Source organism: Plutella xylostella, chromosome 22 (genome assembly GCF_932276165.1).
Source record: "Plutella xylostella chromosome 22, ilPluXylo3.1, whole genome shotgun sequence".
Taxonomy (NCBI): Eukaryota; Metazoa; Arthropoda; class Insecta; order Lepidoptera; family Plutellidae; genus Plutella; species Plutella xylostella.
In genome coordinates this window covers 11923182-11944333 of record NC_064002.1, presented here as the reverse complement: position 1 = coordinate 11944333, position 21152 = coordinate 11923182, and the positions used below count along the sequence as shown (strand labels likewise).

Here is a 21152-nt window from a genome sequence, read left to right as displayed (position 1 = left end):
ACAACACACGGAAAGCAAAATAAAGCATTTAGTCTCTCACATTCACATAACCATTTCTTTTTATTGTACATTTCACTTTTGAAAAGTCTGGTAGGTATATACCTAAGTTTTATTTTTTGTTTTGCACTCCTGTTTTAAGATGAGAAAAGGCCGAGGCGGCCCAGCAGATTTAATGTCCAGTCTATTTTGAAATATCCTAATATTGCTTTTTATGAAGTCAATATTGTATTTTGCACTCATTTTCACTGACACACACACATACACACTCACGAAATCTTTACTACTTTCTTAGTTAATAAGTAATTAAACAAATTAATTACGTATTCGAAAGGTGAAACTGTGACAATGACATGACAAGTGCATCGTTCGTAGGTCACCGCCACCGGTCAAGGCCGCCGCCCGCGCCTCCCGACTCCCGTGGCATCATTCGTATTATTTCGGCAATTTCCGGTCGCGTGCGGCGCACGGATTTATCCTAGAACTGCATACAGTTTGTACTGAGCATCTTCCGTCTCACGCGCCGGGCGATTTCCATCCTGTTTCATACTACATGTAGGAGCTCGCTCCGTGCGACAATCCGAGCGCACGAGGCCGTTTTTGTTCAAGCAAAAATAAGATCTAATTCTTACGCAGTAGAAATCAAAATAGGCCAGCTCGATTTAATTTAAGTCGTAACGATAATCAGTAATTTTAGTTTAGTTTGTAATTTCTGTTTGGGGTAGGTATTATGGTTGTTATATTGGTATTTTTTGTGAAGTTTTTTTTTTAGATGTAGGTACCTAGTATGGTATAGGCAGAAGGAAGGTACATATTTAGAAGGTTTTTAAATGGTAGTGCGTTGCACGGGCGCACTTTAGATACAGCCGCCACTGTCTATAATATGACGAAAAACTAAGTTTCGAAGCTCTGCTGCGCGAGCCACGACTCTATCTTGTTGCATAAAACGTGCCGATTGCACGAATGCTCTTATTCAGTCAATCATCCTCAGTATAGAGTAACCCTCTAGGCCCAGGAAAATATCAGTTTTTTTTACAAAACTGCTTCGGAAAAATTGTAGAATACAGTCAAAGTGTGAGTTGTTTAATTTCGCCTTATTCCGTGTTGTAGCATGAGATGGAGGAAGGCAAGGTTATTTATTACGTCATTTGCTGACAACAAGCAATAGGAGTAAATAAATGTCAGTTTTATGTCAAATTTGTTCGCCGTTCAGGCCGTTCTAAAAATACGCATATTTGCCACTTTGCCTTAGCAATCTGTCTCCATTCCACTAGGTTTACCCGTGGGCGTGGGATTTCCAAGAACCAAAAGTAACCTGTGTGTATAAGCGTTGAAAACGAATTGCGAGCCGCTGGACTAATTCAAGGCCGTCGAAGACCCGGTCGAAAAAGAACATCTTGGGTCCAAAATCTGAAAGACTGGTACAACACCGACACCACATCCTTGTTCCGAGCAGCAGTCTCGAAGGAAAGAATAAGCCAGATGATTGCCGACCTCCGTTAGGAGATGGTACCCAAAGAAGAAGGACTAAGCTGGAGCGAGGCCAACAATACAACCGAAGATAGGCGGACGGATAAGTGACGGACGTTAGTGGAGACCCTCACACCTATAGGGTGACATTATAGCACTACAACAACATTTTATAACTTGATTTAAAAAATTAGCATCTTAAATGGACAATACGATTATGGGAAGTACAAAATAGTCAATATGGCGACGTCCATACGGTTTTTGAAAATAGTACTAGACTTATTTATAGTGAGGTACCGATTCTGAAGAAATAAATTTAAAAATAAATAAAATTCCTAATAGTTTAAACATAGAAGTTCAGGAAGTAAGTAAGTACTTTATATTTATGTAATTAATTTTCAACTTAAACAAAAAAATATACAAACATCCAGAATATCCTTAGCTAAATGAAAAAAAAACAAACCCTTGTACGATTCAGATAGTCCACAACGGAACCCTAACATCGTATCGCACACGTCGACATTAGTTTCGCTAGACGTCAAGTGTGACAATTAGCAAATATGGTCAAGCACGAACCCTCCAGTAATGAAACTGATTGGCTGTCGTCTGAGCCGCCAGTAAACAGCGGATTTGTACTGGCGATCGTAAACGACGAAAGGTCAGGTCGATGTTCCGATACGAACTAATAATTGGTACATTTTATTTGTTTTTCGTTTTACTGCTGGGAAAGTTATGATAAATACTACCTCTATAATAAGTACTTACGTACTTATATATATTCCAGTAAATTCTATTAATCCAGTGTTAAATTGACCACGGCTGCGGCTGTCCTCCCGAAAATATTTCTAGTTTATGAATTTTTACAGCGGGATATTTCAATAAGTAGTCAGCTTTTAGTCAGGTACAAAACACGCCTTCCCGACGGGATCACATTAGTAAGTGTGTGTTTGGCTGTGTTGTATGCGTGTGTGTGTGTATGTGTATGTGTGTGGGTGTTTGTCGCAGGCTCACAAGTGGACGACATTGTAGTTTGTAGTTCTGTTCTGTCTAATATTTTATGGCATATACTTCATAGGGCTGAAAAATAAAACTTATAAAAAAAAAGGAGTAAGTATTAATTTATGTAATGCGTGAATATATTGATCTCAAAAGGTAATTAATAGTATCTACATACATATATTTGGATACAATAATTACATTCCCAGATTAGGAAATCCTTTATTTAAAAGTTTTCCCTGCTGTTGTAATAATTTATTTGAAACGTAATTGTTGGGCCGAGAAGCTAAATTAAATTTTGTTTGACTACACTTTCCGAAAGGGTAATTCGACACTTGTGACAGTTTTGCAAAGTTTTGTACCGAACATTTTAATAAAAAACATGTTTAAATTGGGCTACTTTTACTAAAATCCAAAAGTAGCAAATATGTTAAAGCAACCTAATAGTCAACAATCCACATTTAAATTATATATACAGTAGTAAAGTTTAAAAATACTCGTATTTAAGTAAATATACTTAATTTAATAGTTAAGGCCCTGATTCACAATATCTGAGTAGTGGCTACCTCTGAGATAAAATACATGCTGTCACTGTCAAAAAAATAATAACAGAGAGTGACAGCATGTATTTTATCTCACAGGTAGCCACTAACCAGACATTGTGAAACAGGGCCTAAATGGGGCAAATTTTAAGGCTATGGGCAAATATGAAATTTATAGAGCTCTTAGTTATCGTGCGGCTATAAAAGGATGTCGAATTTAACACGAATTGCTCTGGTACAGTTCCAGAAACATTCAATTAATATTGGTGAATATTCCAGACACGAATATACAAAATTGGTCGCTAATTCGCCTCAATAATTCTAATTACCTGTGCCACCAGTCTACTAATTCCTCTTCTTAGCGTGTCAGTGACAAACATTAGAGAGTCTGTAAGTCAATTCTCCTTCTTAAAAAACTGTCACAAAGTGTTATTTACCCGAAGTTTTGAGGGTCCGTTAAAAAAACGTTTAGAATTAATGCATTGTGTGGGTTATGTTCAGAAGCCAAAGCTTTAATACTATTCGCCTTTTTATTAACCCCTTGAGCGTAATGAATGACTATAATATTTTAAATAAAGTTACTTAGTTATTTATATAAATTAAATTAATTATTCAGTTAATTGTGTTTTTTTTCACAACTACCCCCGAAAAAGGTCCTAGTGAAGCTTTTTGATACTGGATCAATTTATTATTAACTTGTCTATATAGGTACCAACTTATTGTAGTATTTATCCAGGAAACGAAAATATATATTGTAAGATTGCTTAAAGGCGTGGTAGTGTTGTGGCATGGGTGTGGCAGTGGCGTGACGATGGCGTGGCGCTCGGTCATTGCAGCAGCAGACGTGACTCGTTGATTGATTGGCATTGTGCGCAATTTAACACCGATTTCGAGAAATGCTTTCGCGAAACATTTGATTTCAGTAACAAAATGATTTTACTGAGAATCATTCTACTGAAACCAATCTCAAAGGGTTCGGTTACTAATAATAATAGTACATCAACTTATCTCAAGTTATTATTTTTATGCAGATCATACTGTTGTATTTAGTTGATGTATTTATGACTAGACAAGGCACACTATATCGTAAAACCCATTTATAATATACGTTCCCGTTTATAATATACTCTATGGTAAAACCAGTAATACAGTCATCGTGTCAAAATATAAATTCGGATACTGTCGATGACTTCATTGGTTTTTTACATGAAATTTTATGCGAAAAGGTAAAAAAATATATATAAGTACAGTGTTAATTCACAGTCAGCATACGTCGTTTTAGTGTATACTGAAAAGTCAGCGGCCACTACACAGGTTCGTTATCGACGTCGATACACTGTTATGGTGAATCGCGATATAGTGACGTTTATATAAGTAGATAAGGAACCCGGGTAGCGGCAGTTTTTCACGTCTTTCGCCGAGTTTAGCATAGAATACCATCCTACTAATATTATAAAGGCGAAAGTTTGTAAGTGTGTTTGTTTGTTACTTCTTCACGTCAAAACGGCTAAGCCAATTTCAATGAAATTTGGTATGGAGTAAGCTGACATCCTGGCACATAGGCTACCTTTTATCACGAAATTCCCACGGATTTTTTTAAGGCGAAGCGAAGCTCGCGGTAACAGCAAGTTATTTATATTTTTGCCCAGCCGCCCAGCCGCCCAGCCTCAAATACAAAACCGTCATTGGACGGGTATTAATTACCTACTTGAAGCTGTCATTAGTCGGCTAAGGCCGGGGTCTCCTATTTACTCCGTAGGTCGCGTCAAGTGTCACCGCCGTAGGCCGCGTCACGATTGTCACTACATCTACGCGCCAACGTCGGCGTGTGAGGGAGACCGCATCAGTACATTTCTATAGTGAGCATTGTGACGCGGCCTGCGGCGTGACGCTGGACGCGCCCTTCGGCGTAAATAGGAGACCGCGGCCTAATTAAAGTTGCGCGTATGACAGACAGAAATCATACGACAAAAGTGCGAAAACATCGTGAAACCTACAAAACGGTCCAGATAATAATTAAAGCTAAAGATCACAGATATTTAGATCTTAAGAATTAATATTAAGCATAGAGGTTCCATTCAAATAACTATTTCTCAAAGATTAGTATATAATACATCATGTACACATTATACGTCACCAAGGGAGGGGGCACGAAAGCTTTCAGTGGCACCTCGAATACTTTCCTATTTCGACTGTTTCCCCATTTCGTTTTCTTTCCTATAAGAACCTCCCTGAGTGACGTACGAACACCGCACAGCCCTCCCCTGGCCAGTCAGTGACTGCCGCTATTCTGACTGACTAAGCTCCAATTTCTCCATAGTCGGTTAGATTGTAACCAGGGAAAGGTTGATCAATTATACGTCATCTCCATATTGAATTCTTGACAGATGTATCAAAAGTCAAGAAATAATAAGTAAATAAGTAAGAAATAGTAAAACTGCTGCTGTTGTGTTATTTTCTCTATGGTTATACTCTAACCGGTTATACTTCCAAAGTGACAATTCCTATCCCAACTCTGGCTTGTGTCACCGATACCCTAACAAGAAGATCTCCATAATAGAAATTATGAAATTCGTATCGAACGTAGGAATCGACAAGTTTCATTTATTAGCGTAGCGAATCCGTAAACGTTATTTATGTGCACTCTAACCGTCAGTAAGTGTTCAGCTCTCTAGAGTTATGGCCACTTTACTGCAGCGGTATGCATGAATTCATAAAATTAAGTAAACAAATTCAGATCCATTCTATTCTAATCTGTACTTGCATGTCTAGTACTTGTTGCACTGTAAACAATTGCTCACGTGCAAAGAAAACATAAATAAAAATGAGACAATTTGTTGGTATTTTATAAGTGGTTTCTAAATTGCATAGATATAGGTCTAAGGAGAAAATATAAATTACTAAACAACGCTACACCTTTCTTCCGTTGCGAAGGTAACGTTTTTAAAGCAATAATATCATATTTTTTCAATCGATTCAACAAACATCACATTGTTTTTTTTACCGCGCATTCTCCGGCCGATTCCGTTTTTTTTTTAATAATTTTATCACTGCTTTTTTCACTAAGTAGGTATAAATAAGTATTTAATTGAAAAGTTTGAAGCACATCAGAACTTGCGTTGCGATGCTGAGCCGTGCAGATACAACTCTGCTCTGGAAAATGTTCTGCCAACAAAAACAAAACAGTGACATCGAAAAACTTTCCTTTGTAACTGTACTGTTTAAAATTATTTTAACAATGTGGTTATGAAACTGGTTGGACATTGTTACTCTTTGACCAAGTATTTTTCTAAATTAATTTTACAGTTTTTAGGACCAATTTACTTGTGGTCAATAAATTTGTTTCTAGAAATTTCAAAAGGTTATCTAGACGAGTACCTGTGAGCTATAAAACCTTCTAATTCTATTCGTCTATTTTAATTATTTCTTGTGTAGAAAATAAGTTAAATTAAATTGTCGCTTACGCTTAATGCGCTGATAACTAACTCGCTGTGTTTAGTAACCATCACCACATTATGTATATAAATTATGTACTTTTGTAAGCCAATTTTGGCTAAATGGTGTATATTTTTTTATGTAGCCATTTCAGTGTCCCACTGCTTGGCAAGGCCTCCCCATGTTTACTCCACACGTCTCTATTGTCGACCACCTGACGCCAATCCGGCAAAAATCTGTCCAGGTCGTCCCGCCATCTCCGCCTTGGTCTACCTGGGCGCCTGCGTCCGTCGCTCGGCACCCACTCGGTTATAATTTTTGGGTTGACGGTGTATAATGTTTAAATAAAATTGATTTATATTGTTTTATTTCATTTTATTTTCCTATTCATATAAATATCCTTTTAAGAAACTTTCAGCAACAATTTTGCAACGTCAAAATGTGACGGCATTGGTTTCGAATGTCAACATGAAGGCCCATTCACACCAAACGAACCTATATTTTTAGCTCTATAGCTAGAGCTAAAACAAATAGCCTTCAAAGAATGCAGGCTATATCTGTGTTCGTTTCATGTAAATCGACATTGGGCGGTCTCTTCAAAGCTTTTTCATGTTCTAGCGGTAGCACTGTGTTCGTTTTAACGAGTTTCCGTTCACACTAAAAGATCACAAAATAAAGCTCGATATTCGTTTAATGGACCTCAATAATGTATCTACTATGTAATTCTAATAGAAATTGACCCTCAATCGTCAATCGTGTCCAGTAATTTTCCATACTAAATACTAATCCTGGGAAAGTTTCAAATGTTTAATTAACTTACGCGCTGGAGCGAGACATTAGACAGTAGCTTGGTTATGAAAGACAAGGATAGATTGTTGTCCATTTAAATTAAACATTGCATTGGATTGTGATGAAGAGATGCTAGTGTCAGTCTAGGCGTTCTTAAAAAATTAATAAAAATAGAGCTTTTTACAAGCTACACTGACATATACGCACGAATCACACCAATGGAATACCTTAATCTCATGTCACATAATATATATGTATGTAGATAAAAAACTTTCTTATCGCATTTCCTTATCTCACTTCTTACGAAAGTTGAATGCGTAACTTTAGAACTCTAAATGTATTTTTCATAAAAGATGTCTAACTGTCTCAAACTTTACTGTTTCGAACTTTTGTACGCAAAATTAAACAGAACTTGCGTAAGGAATGCACTGATATGATAAGCTAAATGGTCGCTGAGTGTTGAGTGGGTCTAAGGTTCATGAAACTGAGCCAAAGAACACGATTAATATCAATCAAGGTATTGGAGACGAACATTTGGACTCAGGTCGGCTGACAGATAGTAACTTCAAACTAATACGACGTGAATAATGACGACCGAATGGCGTAGTGGTTAGTGACCTGACTACTGAGCCGATGGTCCCGGGTTCGATTCCCGGCTGGGGCAGATATTTGTTTAAAGACAGATATTTGTACTCGGGTCTTGGGTGTTGATATTTATATTTAGTATCTATCTATCTATGTATTTGTGTAGATATATCAGCTGTCCGACACCCATAACACAGGTTCTGCCTAGCTTGGGGTCGGATGGCCGTGTGTGAGATGTCCCCACATATTTATTATTTATTATTTATTTATTAATACCACTCCTGTTTTTTTCGTTTGTAGAGTATAGGTGAATGTGCAGTTAAAAATTACTTACATATCTTATGCTCCCCAACTTAAAAACCCTTAAGTTTTAAAATACAGTGACGGTCTTATAGATGGTATGAAAACAAAACTTAATGCAGTTTTTGGATGTATCGATAAACTATTATTTGATTCATCTATCTTCCACCTATGACATTTAGGACCAACTATTTAACTTCTCAGTATTTTTGTTGCGTGTACAGACCGCCACGAGACGGGTCCTCACTTCAGTCGAGGCGGATCTCTGCTGATGGGCGGGCGGGCGCGGGCCACATCGCTGAGCGTGGTTACGCGTATCGTAACTTTCTACAAACTGTACTAGCACGGAAAAATATTAGTTTAAGTACTGTTCCATGATGTTTAATGTTATTTTGAAGGGATTTTCATGGTGTTTCAGTGTTTTGGTTTAGTTTAGTGGAGGTTGATTATAAGTTTGGGTGAGTAAACTTTTTTGACGGTTAGGTATTTACAAATTTTGGAAAAAACGTGAAAAACTTTATGAATAGTTGGATTCTTGATTAGTTTCGTATTTTGCATCCTGAAGTCGCGATATCGCACTTCCTACACAAAAAACATATACAGAATAGATGATTTTACGGAATTCAATCGGTTATAGGCTTTTCTTAGGATTTTCCTTAAGTCCGATAATGCAAATTTTGCATTAGAAACAAGTGCCAACCAACACCAACACACAAAACTGGTTGTAGCACATTTGGAGTCAACAATTATTCTTTGCAATTTCTGACACTGACGTCGTACGTCTTACTCTTCTTCATTCATTGACGTATCCAAGTCCGCATTATTCTATGATATAGGGTCACCAGTTAAAGAAATAAAAATACTCGTGCCCGATGCAAAGCTTCTACCACGTTCTGGAATTTTTCCCCGTGGCGTGGTGAAAGAAAGGATTAGCTGGCAGTCACTGACTACCAGTGTGCACCGGACGCATGACATGTAGTTGATACGTCAATTGGGGAACGAGGAAAAAGGCCTACCTAGGACTGAGACTTGTGACTAGGTTAATGATTTGCATCGTTTGTCCTGAAGAGGATGGTTGCTAGCACACCCAAGTCCGCGTTGTTCTATGCTGCTAGGCCACGATGATGATAATGAACCCCTGTCAAAAAGGGTTCCGTTCCGTTAGCTGCAAGTATCGTGAGTATTTGAAGAAACATCGTTCTGTTTAGGTTTCGGAAGTATTTATGTAAATTAGCTTTCCTTCCTTGTTGGAAGATAAAGAGCAGTTGTATACATATTCATTATAATGGCACAGACATACACGTCAAACTTATAAAACCTCTATTTTCTTCCAAAACTTATAGTCATAAGGACGTCAATGGCAAAGTTTAAACCCGGGAAAATGCTAATATTAACGCCAAAAATGTTCCTCAAACTGTCTTCATTTAACCGAGCCCTTGGAAAAATGTAATAAAGCATTATAATATTTGTTAGTAATTTCCTTTTTAATAGCTTTGTCATTTTACGCTATCCCTTTTTTGTCGTTCCAGTTTCTGAAGTATTAATTTATAAAATTTCCTCTCCGCTTATATTTTATTCACAAAAATGCTGAGTAACAGCCGCTCGGTTCCTCCAAGTAACAGTGATTTACTATGGGGCTTTATATTTAACACCATTATTGGCTTAAAATATTGCAGGAATTAATAAAAATGTCTTACGAGTGTAGAGTTTTTACAACACGTAGTGGAGTGGTATCAAAGGGCTATAAGACTGTCATCCGTCTCTAACCATCAGTACTTATATCACACTACGATATTCAATACACCGTCCTTATGAGAAAACAATAAAAAAACTCAATATGCAAATATATTTTTTTCTGTAATTTCAGCTAACTAGAGGTAACATCTGACATTCCCACACCTCTGTGTTGATATTTTTGACACAAAAAATATAAAATGAAATTGGTTGTTTTTAAAATAAACATTATTTTTAGCATTGTGTAGTTTAGAATGTCCGGTGCTGAGCTAAATTTAACTCGTGGTCAAAAGCACGTATTTATTTAAATCGGAAGCTTTTGTTTTTTCCGTTTAAATGGCACTGACGTGAACTAAATGGCTGTTTTGTGAGTTAGATGACAAATCAAGGCTGTATTCCCAGTAGGCAAACTGTTCGTCCCTTACCAGGCACGCATAACGCAGAAAATTTCTACAAGTAAGCGCAAAACTATCAAAATTATAAACACTCGGCTTACTAAGAAACCGATACGCCGCTCACTCCTCATCAACGAACAGATTGTCAACTGGGAAGACCTAACCTAAACAGTGACATAAAGTTTTTATACAAATTTTTATCCCACCTAAAATTTCTTTAAAATTTCCTATAAAACAAACAAATGAGGCTGAAAATTACGAAGAAAAAAATATACACACATCTCTCTGATTTATAACTAGTGTCAAGCACAGAGTGCTCATGAAGTAACTTGATAATGGATGTAATTTGTAATAAAAAATAATAAATTACTTGCAATAATTAATTATTCTCATCTATCATCCAGTCCTGAGCTAATTGGATAGTGTGTACATGGCTCCACAGTAGGGTACGTTTTGTAAACAATATACATAATATATGATGTGGTTTCAGCTAGAGCTTAGCTGATAGGGATAGATGGGGAGGCCCTTTTGCATGGCAAATTGGCCTGTGAATACCGAAGTTTGACATTTAAATGTGATGGTCGAAGGGCCAATGACGGAACTAACGAGTAACGATTCACATACCTACATACATACATACATATGCTCACGACTGTAATCCCCGAAGGTGTAGTCAGGGAGACTCGCAAGCGAGTCACCCGCTTTTCACTGTACCTACATTTGTACTCACGTTATAGGTCGCGAGCCGTATCGCCAATTCACACAGTACCTATGTCATAATAATATTATATGTCTTCAATATCTCTCTTAGACAATCATAGAGAGTAATTGCTAATTCGATGTGTTCCTTTAAGTGGGTTGTATAGAAATGCATTTGCAGTCAACGAATACAGCTTTATAATAAAGTCAACCATTTCAAAATATTATGAATTGATATTTTTATCTTCGTGCCATTTTTAAATAAAAAAGAACACTGCACTTATTATAAAAATACTTTTAGGATTAATAACATTTTAAAGCAAGTCTCTCTAAATGGAATACAGATACCAGTTTAGTTATAAAGGCTTGCTTAATTAATTTAATCATAATAATCTGTGTTCTACTAAATGCCCTAAACAATACGAGTGTCATTCGGCAGACTGAGAACCCTTGTCAAACTGAAGTGTTCCATAAACGTTACAAATTACAATCATAAAAAACATGAAATTATATGACGTAGAATAAATGAGAAAGGATGAAGATGTCTGTAAATCGAGGTTCATTCTGTTTATTCGTAGCCCATAACGTAAGGGTAAAAGCTACTTACACACAGGGATGAGCTCTGTTAACATGAAAATACGGGTTGTTTCAGCGCATTAAGGGTTTCGTGTTTAGATACTATCAACTCTACATTTTGACTATAGGATATTATTTCTGTAGCTCAGGTTCAGAAGAAAAACATTAAATTCTGTTTTAGGCTGTAGGTATTTTACCAGTTTTGTACAGAGGGCCAATTGTAGGTTTTTATTAACCTATCAGATAGTGAAAATCGTGAACGGAGCTGAAACTCGCACTCCCCATACTATGCATCGGAGCAATATTGTTTATACTTAGTGAAAGTTAACAAACAAAAATATCAGTCACGAATTAAATAAAAATCTATGTAGGTAAGTATGATTGTGATTTTTTATGTCGGAAAGTAGGTATTATGAACAAGAAGTTATGTAATAAGGAACAGGTGATACGTCACTCGAGGAGGCATAGGTCCTTTCGGACACTTCTATAGATTAATTAAGGTATTGTCAATTCATTTTGGAACACTTTTGAGTATCTAGATCCAGACAGACACAATATTGATGAACTCTGGTGTTTTTGTTCGGGGTCCGAACTTTTAGAATAGCTTCCCGCCACAAACATCGTTTGTTTCAATGTGAGATTGTTTTTGTCGTTTTGTACAGTCAACAAAAGACAAGAATCTAACATAAGTGCAAACAGTTTGATCTTAAAAGTCAAATACCTACAGTTGAAGAATATTACACACGAATTGTCTTTGATAAAGTATTATTCATGCCGTCTATCATCTCGCCTTTGGGATGGATATTTATCTCTTTTGCCGACTGTACCTGCTACGTATTTGGTTTGGACATTCCGGCCATCTTCACAGGCCATTTAAAACAAAGGTTCTATTTCTGTCTGTTACAGTCCCGAATAGATGAACCGAATTGAGCGTGTTTTATAGATGTGGTGGAAGTCAGCGACTGACAAATGACGTAACTGAGATATCCCAATGATGATAATGGGAGACAGCTCTAATACATGAGTAACTGCATGCTTAAAAATAAAACAAAATACCTACAGCTCGTGAAGAAATATGTCACTTATATACACCACGTATATAGTATACGTACAGAATCTATGTAGAGAATCTATGTGTGCACTGTAAGTGCATTTTGGTTAGATAGAAATTCTAAAACGGTGATACGGTTGGCTGCATATCACATGAGTATAAATTTACAGCGAAAATGGCTCTATATCGGGCTTTAACTTCAGTTGACTTTATATCTTGCTCTTGTTACCAACATAACGAACAAGTGAACGAAACCAGTGTTGCAGTTCTACAGCCATGAAAGAATTTTCTCTGCATTGGTGTAGCATACATACTTAAAGCCTGGAGACCGCATCTATATGAAAAACAATGATACTTACGCTTATTTTAAGTATAGCTTCTTTCTGTGTTTAGTGACTGAGCCTTTGTGAAATGGTGGTAGACTCATAATCTTGACAAGTAATGATTAAATTTTACATTTAATAAATGGTGAAATCTGAAATCTACACAACGATTGAGACTTGCGGGATCTAGGCAAATCTACGTCTGTCGTACAGCAACATCAATGCAACACGTTGTTACACTTGCCGTTTAAATCGAACTCTTATGTCGTTGTATGAAGGACAGTAAAAAGTCTATTTTCCCCTGATATAGATAAGTACGTGCTTGAATTGCAAGTTAGTACCACTTTAACAGAATTCATGATGATTGTGACCCTGAGTCATGAGACTTTGTTAGGTGCAGGTTAAATTATTATTATACCTGAGTATATACTAAGATATAAATAAGCCCGCTTATTAAATATAATATAGAAAAAACTAACCCGCAAAACCAGGTAGGTATGCATAAATAAAACATTAAAAAAAAAAGAATTACGCATGTTTATAAACATAGATACATTTTGCCAAAATGAGGTTGTAAGTTGTAACCAGATTACTCAGCAGGGGCGCTTGCTGGAAGATACATATTAGACAGCCTGACTGAAATCTAATCCGTCTTGGTCTCAGGTCTTGGTACAAACAAGCATTTTGTCTATGGTAAATAAATCTAATTAACAACAAGTTTCCATGTTCATCAAGTGGAAAGTTTATCAATTATGTCCTTTCAATAAAAGTTCGTTCTGAACACACAATGGATTTCCGTAGGCTTTGATTATATCTTTATTCTGAGTTTCAAATTCAATTCCGCGATGTTTTTGCCTGATCGAGTAATAAAGTCCAACAACTTAAGACAAAGCTACGTAATCACTGATTTTCAGAAGTTAGCTAGACAAGCCCTTTATACTTTAAATAAGAATACATAGGTCATATTGTTGTTAAGAATACGGAATCATAAAGTAATTATTACTGACCACACTGTATAAATAAAACCTTTAGACGGGGCTTCTGGTTGCTATGGCGCCGTGCGCTCACGCACTTTGTATATATTTAAAGTTATTAGTTTGTGCTTAATAAACCCTATTTAAACGATGTTATGTGTGTGTTCTTTGCACTAGTGGTTACAACACATAGACAGAGCATAAATTATGTCATTAGGTACAGCTTTAAGATCGTAAATCTATTATGTGATCGCTTTGCATAGTTTGTTACTATGGCAAGGCTCATTCATAATATCAGTTCGTAGTAAAGGACCATCACAGCAAAGTGTTTAAGAGCGAGCGAGTTATTATTCCGAGAAATAGTCTAGGCTCCGTGATGGCAATGACTTTTTGTACAACGTCGATGTGGCTTTAAAACCTTCGTTAGAGGAGTACAAAGTTCTTTGCCAGCCTTATTGGTACATAGATTCGCTCGAAAATTCCGTAGTATGAATATTAATAATTTATATTTAGAATTGTGACATATTTCTTGCAAAATTTATATACTAACATTAAAAATAGTCCCTTAATCGTTTTATAATATATTTAGAGCTACGCTAATGACACAGATTTACTTGGAAGTTTTCGTCTGGGAGTAAAAGCAATTATAATTATTAGTACTAAGTAAGACGTCTTGGAGCTTATAAATAATTATGTTTAGTATCTACAAATGTATTAAGTATGTACTTAAGTAAATGATACAGAATGTAAAAAAGGGTTTAGAATGTTTAAAACATTTTTTTGGTTATTCGTGAGAAAAAATCTTCTCCTCATAGTAAAACGTGTCGTGACATAAAGTTTATAAAAAAATATAAAAACCATTTTGATGAGAATTTTTAAAATTAACTTATTCAAATATACCCCCTCAGCCCCCTCTTTCAGCTTGCTTTATCATAATCAGCCAATAATCATCCACTTCTGGACAACACTCGTTCCTCTGCGTTCCTCATCCAACCACTACCGGCTACCCGCCTAAGGTCGTCAGTTCAGCGGGCAGGAGGGCGTCCCACGCTGCGTTGCTTGCTATATCACTTTTGCAATACTCTTTATATTCAAATTAAAAAATTCAAAATTTGTAATTTAAAGATTTGTTTCAAGGATTATTTTACGCTAAGCAACTGGTTTCATAAATAAATAAAAATACGGCATAAAATATTCTTATAATATCTTTCCACATATATAATATTGAAACGGATGGTCACTAGGATATTCAATTTAATCAGAGCAAGTAGACGACCGAGCCAAGCTTGTCATAGAGCTCACTCCTCACGACCATACGTAGTTTACCTCCACATTTTATTCATTTCCACTACTATATTTTCGTCATGTGGCGCCATAAACGTTGATAATATTTATATAAGTTGATAATATACACTTACGAGCAATAAAAAAGTACCAATGTCAATATCAATATTAATTTTGTTTGTTCAATTTGATCCTGTTTCTTGTCATCTGCAAAACAGATAATAACTAAGGCAGTAGTGGCTTATTATATAGTACAAAATTGGAAATCCTATTTATAACCCAAGGGACGCTATAATATCCGCCGCCGCGAAGGCAGACGTGACAAAAGTTTTGCATCGCGCTCACTCACATCGTGCAGCCTCAAGAGCGAGCGCGACGGAGAACTTTTGTCATGTCTTAATTACGTCCCGTGCTAGCCTTTCTGGGGGTCACTCTCTAAATCGACGAACGAACGAACAAGAGTTGTCACGCTTATTTATTTTATTTATTTAACGTGATAGAATCTTACCACCTAAGTGTCAGAAATCTGTTGCCCTAAAAACATTTTCGCTGGAGTTGGCACATAATTTCTATAGCAGAGTCAGCTTTTTAAGACTTTAGTCACATCAGCCCATCTAGTACAGGTTTACGTTTTGTTGCATACAAAGTAGCGCCTCCTTGCGGAAACTATCATTAAACTTTTGACAAATAATGTATGCAGATGACAGAAGAAAACCTAAACGTTTTTCGTTTCCGTAATTTGAAAAACCCGTACTAGAGGCCCTGATACTTAGCGACTGACTCCGTCATTCCATGTTATTAAATTAAATATGAACGCAGTGCCGTCTGGGCACATTTTGAGCCGAACATCAAAGCTGTCACTGCTTATTTATTTAAGAAAAGTAAACTAGTTATGATTCCGTGTAATTACAGTATTCCAGATGTGTATACAAAACTGACTGTAAAATATTTTTTTATGTGTTTCAGTCATAAGTCATAACTCATAAACTATGTGCCCTTAGTACGTATACCATAGTAATAAACACCTGACTTATTTTAGACATTCGTTAAGTAAGAATTGTTATGTTTATTTGATAGCCAATCCAACGTAATCCATGATATATTATAATTTTTTTTTATGAAATAGGAACTTATGTTTACACTACTTACTGATCTATCTATGTATTTCATATCAACCCCGCCTCCGCACCGGCTTGTATGGCAGATTCTTTCATAATACTTAATCGGATTATCAATAAAAATAAAATCTGCAGTAAGTCGATGTTATGAAACTGGTAATATTTTTGTCCATATTTTTTTATACATATAACGATATGAAATACATAATAGATTGCTATCGTTTCGATGATATTAAGCTAAGTTTCACTATAAGAGCCCGAATTTTACGGAAGTTATGTTTCTTTTACGGAAGGTTGCCTGCATAGAACAACGCGGACTCGGTTGTACCCTCGGGAAGCGTATGGTTGCCTGTAAGAAAAAGCAGAAAAATCTAAGTGCTTTGTCTGAACTGGCACAGTCAGTCGAGTTCATGTCCGCCAAGTTCGACGAAATTTACAAAGAATTTTCAAGTCTTCGCTCTGAAACTAACACTCTACGTGCTGAAAACAGTAAGTTACAGGAACAGATGAAGGACATGACCTTCAGATTGTCGAGGTTGGAGCAGCAGGCTCGTGAGAGCAATATTGAGCTGCAATGTGTACCGGAACATCCGAGGGAAAACTTAATAAGTACTTTTTCCCAATTGAGTAGTGTGGTTACTGCGCCTGTAAAAGAAACTAATATTGTATCTTGCACTAGAGTGGCAAAGTCTAATCCCAACTCATCGAGACCCAGAGCCATTATCGTAAAGCTCTCTTCCCCTGAACTACGAGACAGTCTGCTTGCTTCATGCTGGAAGTACAACAAAGCTAACTCTACTAATAAACTGAACAGTGCTGACTTGGGGATAGCGGGTGATAAGCAGCCTATCTATGTGTCTGAGCACCTGTCACCGAATAACCGGGCTCTCCACGCTCAAGCTCGATCTTTTAAAAAAGACAACCACTATAAATTTCTATGGATTCGCAACGGAAGAATCTTAATGAAAAAAGACGAGTCATCAGCGACTTTATGGATAAAAAGCGAGGAATTTTTAAAGAGTCTGAAGCCGGACCCTACTTCTGTTTAAACTTTTACATATTATTTAATTAAGTCAGGTATATTAGTGTGTTACGTTGTTCGGTATTACTTAAACAATGTCGTCGTTAAATATTTATTATCAAAACACAAGAAGTATTAGAGGTAAATTAAATGATTTGTATTTGTCTAGTCTAAATTTTGATTATGATGTTATTGTGTTCACAGAATCTTGGTTAAATGACAGTGTAACTGACGCAGAGGTTTTAAATAGCAACTACTGTATTCACCGTAGGGACCGCTGCCTTGATAACACATCTAAAGTTGACGGCGGTGGCGTGCTAGTGGCTGTATTGAAACGTCTGAGCTCCGTCCGACTATTGGAATTTGAGAGTTCCTTCGAGGATCTCTGGGTTTCAGTCTCCACTGGCTCCCAAAGAGGTGATAAAACTTTAAATATCTGCGCTGTATATATTCCTCCACCAGTAAATCATGTAAAACTTGCTAATCAGTTGTCTCATATCAGCGATGCTCTTGCCATGGTGGACGGAGATGTCATGGTTTTGGGGGATTTTAATATAAGTGAAATCATTTGGTGCCCTTCTGCTTCCCCTACATCTAACGGTTGCGTAACTGCCATACCACAGTCAACCAACAGTCAAATGTTTTATGCCCTATCGGACTTTTTAGCTCTAAATAACAATCTGTCACAACTCAATTTAATAAAAAATATATCCGGTAATATTTTAGATCTCGTATTTACTTCCTGCCTAAATGCTAAAACTTCGCTCGTAATGGACCCGCTTTCAAAACTTGACCCTGCACATCCACCACTGTTAATTGAAATTGAATTTCCTGTTCCAAGGTCTATAAAAAAGGTAAGTATGGACCGATTTAATTTCCATTTAGCGGATTTTACAAGCATAAAGTATGAACTGCTTAAGATAGACTGGCCATTGACATTAACACCTTTGGGCTCTGTAGACGCAATGCTTCACATTTTTTACCAAATTATAGAAAATATTAAGATAAAACATGTTCCAAAAAGTCACCAGATACCCGGGAAGTATCCCGTTTGGTATACGCCCAGCCTTATTAAGTCGTTAAATGAAAAAGATAAACTCCGCAAAAAGTACAAAAAAACAGGGAATCCCTTAGATTCGATAGATTTTTCAGTCGCTAGAAGCCATTGTCATGTTGCAATCAAACGTTGTTATGCTGATTACTTACATAAAATTGAATCGTCAATCCATAGCAACAATATAAAGGCATTTTGGTCTTTTATAAAGGCAAAACGTAATGGTGCTCAGTCCATTCCTAGTATAATGGTCTCAAATGGAAGTACCTTTTCTACCCCTAAAGACATCTGCAATGCATTTGCTGACCATTTCGCTTCAGTTTACTCGTTGCCATCTAATTGTAACTGCTCCCTTGTTCACACTTGTGCTTCGAATAATTATGGAAATGCCTCCCATAGCTCTATAGGTAATTTGAAATTGTCTTCTTATTCTATATTAACAGCTTTGAAAAATATTGATAAAAATCTTGGAGCTGGGCCCGATGGCATTCCAGCATTATTTTTTGTTGAATGTGCCAACGAATTAGTTGAACCATTACATATAATATTTAATCATTCCCTATCGACTGGTACTTTCCCTGCTATATGGAAGTTAGCTAATGTGGTGCCTATTCCTAAAGGTAAGAATATAAACACTGTTGAGGAGTATAGACCAATCTGTCTACTTTCTATACTGGCCAAAGTTTTTGAGTCCTTGGTCTGCCCAGTCATTACGGGACATCTTAAATCAATATTGGTGCCTCAGCAACACGGATTTCGCAGCCAAAAATCCACTCTTTCTAACCTTGCACTTTTTGTGACTGATATCACTGAAGCAGTAGACAAAGGCCTGCAGGTTGATGTTATTTATACCGACATCAGTAAGGCATTTGATAGAGTGGATCATAAACTTCTCTTATCAAAACTTCATACGGTAGGAGTGCACGGAAGTTTGCTTGATTGGTTTTCTTCATATTTAAATGGTCGGTCTCAGAAAGTATCTGTCAGCGGTCATGAATCGAGAACATATTTAGCCCCTTCTGGTGTACCGCAAGGCTCGCATCTGGGGCCAGTACTTTTTTTAGTCTTTATAAACGACCTCGCTAACGTTATTATTAATAGTACATTTTCTTTATTCGCGGATGATTTAAAAGTTTACAAAATTATAAATAATATTGATGATTCTATGTTGCTACAGGGTGATTTGTCGAAGATAGTAAACTGGTCATATGAAAATCGTCTACCTTTAAATATTAATAAGTGTGCTCATATAAAATTCACCAAAAGAAAAAACCCTATTACCACGTCGTACTACATAGTTGACACGCTTATAAAAGAGGTATATGAAATTAGAGATTTGGGTATTATTTTTGACTGCAAATTAACATTTATCCCACACATCGACTCTATAATAAAAAAGTCGTATAAAATGTTGGGTTTCTTATGGCGGAACTGTAAAGCTTTTAAGAATTGGACCACTTTAAGGTTAGTGTACTATGCGCTGGTTCGTAGTCTACTTGAATACTGCTCTCCTATCTGGAATCCGCACTATCAGTGTCATATTGATAGACTTGAGGGCATTCAAAAGAGGTTTTTGTTCTTTCTGACTGTGCACCAAAACAAAAAATCTGTGCTTACAACAAGTAAAAGTCGCCTCCAGCACTTCAAGTTGACTCCCTTACATGACCGTCGCTGGATTGCAGATCAAGTGCTACTTTTTAAGATTGTTAGAGGCCTCATTGACTGTCCCGAATTAGTTAAGCGCTTAAATTACACAGTGCCTCGTAGTAATGCCCGCATTGTTAATTTCCATCCATTTAGTTTATCTTTTTATAGAACGAACACCGGCGCTAATAATGTTATAGCTCGGATTTGTCGAAACCACAATATCTTATTTCACCATGACCAGACTCTGGATGTGTTATCAGGTTCACTGGTTAAGTTTAAGAAAGATCTCACCCAGTTTGTTCATAAATTGTTATGAATGTTTACTTATATGTTTAAGATTTGGTATAAGTACTTACTTATTTGTAATTATTTTAAGAAATAAATGTAATATATTAAGTTATTAGGTTAGGTATTGTCATGCATGTTGTGATAGCCTGTAATTGGGTTTACACTGAATCTTAGTTGTATTTTTTTTCGTAATATTTGTTTAGTGTACGCCTGTTGGCTATTGTATATTTTAAAATAAATAAATAATAAATAAATAAAATAAGAGATCGCTCGTAGCGATACGGGAGCCTTTTGTTATTTTTCTCTTGTCTTTACTTAATTGAACATTAAATTATATTATTAGACCCAACAAATTATTATTTGCAATTTCTAATATAGACGTATTCTAATTCTTCCGCATTCGATGAAAGAAAAAGAAAACAGCTACAAAAATATCAACACATTACAAAATGAGCGCTATCGGACTGTAGCCACGTAGCCATATAGAAAGCCGTCTCAATTATGAAAAGTCAAGTCGCATCATAAACTTGACCCAATTTTTTTTCATCTTGGAAATGAAGTGTGTGCTCGTGACGTATACGCGCGTGTCGTGACGTGGTGTGAATAACAAACGGACATTCGTCACCGGCTGTGGTAGATCCGTAATCCTAATATATTACTGACTTTATTTGTTAAATTGAGGTAAATAAATTCATTTTAGCCTTGCTTACTTGTTTTTATGGGGTGTTACGAAAAATGTGAGATGATTTAAAAAGCTCATAACATATATTATTATAGAAACATTCGTTTATAGACTAACTAAAAAGTATGTTAAAGTACATAGGTACCGTTGGAACTGTTCCACTGCCAAGTTGAAATGAACTTTAAACTAAGG

The 21152-nt window shown here is 36.4% G+C and overlaps 1 protein-coding gene across 2 annotated transcripts in view; it reads left to right on the top strand.

Annotated features, from left to right (window-relative positions):
• The first annotated feature begins 8378 nt into the window (after positions 1-8378).
• The window catches only part of LOC105380613 (neuropeptide FF receptor 1), a 106782-nt gene continuing 94008 nt past the window's right edge, over positions 8379-21152 (top strand). For both annotated transcript variants that reach the window (XM_048628873.1, XM_048628874.1), the window contains exon 1: positions 8379-8572. The gene's annotated coding sequence lies outside the window, so the exon portion shown is untranslated. The remainder of the gene's footprint in view (positions 8573-21152) is intronic.